Raw genomic sequence first — 1,746 nt, forward strand, 5'->3', positions numbered from 1 at the left:
TATGTTTGTTCATTCAACACGGCTGGTCTGGATGACCTGCTCTACTAGGGATGTATAGTAAGACATTTGTAGAAAGTGTTTGTGTGTGTGTGTGTGTGTGTGTGTGTGTGTGTGTGTGTGTGTGTGTGTGTGTGTGTGTGTGTGTGTGTGTGTGTGTGTGTGTGTGTGTGTGTGTGTGTGTGTGTGTGTGTGTGTGTGTGTTTGTGTTTGTGTGTGTGTGTGTCCTGCTGCTCTAACATAACATACATGGGTGAGAGTTTTAGCACTTATAAATATATTATAAACTAAAGAGTCTAATTACACATTGAGCAGTTCGGAGGTAAACCACTTTGAATTGCTGTCTGTGAGTCCTGCTCTTTGTCAGGAATAGGGCTCTGTAACTGAATAAGCATACGGGAAATGTTTTCCTGAATAGCTTTATTTTCTGCACTATTGCCCACAATTTGTCCTGACTGAATATGAACAGTAAATATAACAACAACAAAAAACTGTTATTACACTTGATACTGTTTCTAACATGTATGATTTTAACAAACGAGAGGGGGCCATTAAGGCTGGACTGTGATTTTCTCAGAGATGAAAGTGAATATGTAATTAACACTCCCTATAATTGCTATCAGACATTCTTTTCATATGAAAACGAAATGATTAACATTCTCTTTCAAACCAAGGTCAGATGCCTAGTCATACATATTAAATAAAACAGGATCAACACACGTTTGGCTGCTAAGCGAAATGTCATGGTATCGTATGCTCTGTCGGTCATCTCTAAATTCACTGAATACACAAAATACTCATCACAGGAAATGGCTTATCAAAAGTACACTCAGCATGCAGGCTTGATTATGGTGTAGGAGTTGTTGCTTATCCACACAGTCGTGGGTGAACAGGGAGTACAGCAGTAGGAGTTGTTGCTTATCCACACAGTCGTGGGTGAACAGGGAGTACAGCAGTAGGAGTTGTTGCTTATCCACACAGTCGTGGGTGAACAGGGAGTACAGCAGTAGGAGTTGTTGCTTATCCACACAGTCGTGGGTGAACAGGGAGTACAGCATTAGGAGTTGTTGCTTATCCACACAGTCGTGGGTGAACAGGGAGTACAACAGTAGGAGTTGTTGCTTATCCACACAGTCGTGGGTGAACAGGGAGTACAGCAGGGGAGTTGTTGCTTATCCACACAGTCGTGGGTGAACAGGGAGTACAACAGTAGGAGTTGTTTCTTATCCACACAGTCGTGGGTGAACAGGGAGTACAACAGTAGGAGTTGTTGCTTATCCACACAGTCGTGTGTGAACAGGGAGTACAGCAGTAGGAGTTGTTGCTTATCCACACAGTCGTGGGTGAACAGGGAGTACAACAGTAGGAGTTGTTGCTTATCCACACAGTCGTGGGTGAACAGGGAGTACAACAGTAGGAGTTGTTGCTTATCCACACAGTCGTGGGTGAACAGGGAGTACAGCATTAGGAGTTGTTGCTTATCCACACAGTCGTGTGTGAACAGGGAGTACAGCAGTAGGAGTTGTTGCTTATCCACACAGTCGTGGGTGAACAGGGAGTACAGCATTAGGAGTTGTTGCTTATCCACACAGTCGTGGGTGAACAGGGAGTACAGCAGGGGAGTAGGAGTTGTTGCTTATCCTGTATGTGTGCATATTAATATGCATTTATGGGCCTGTCTTAGTGCATTAGGAGGCACCATGCTAAACGGTCTATTTCAGTGCACCGTGTAGTGCTAATTTCCCCTAC

The sequence above is a fragment of the Salvelinus namaycush genome, chromosome 8, assembly GCF_016432855.1.
Source record: "Salvelinus namaycush isolate Seneca chromosome 8, SaNama_1.0, whole genome shotgun sequence".
Lineage (NCBI taxonomy): Eukaryota > Metazoa > Chordata > Actinopteri > Salmoniformes > Salmonidae > Salvelinus > Salvelinus namaycush.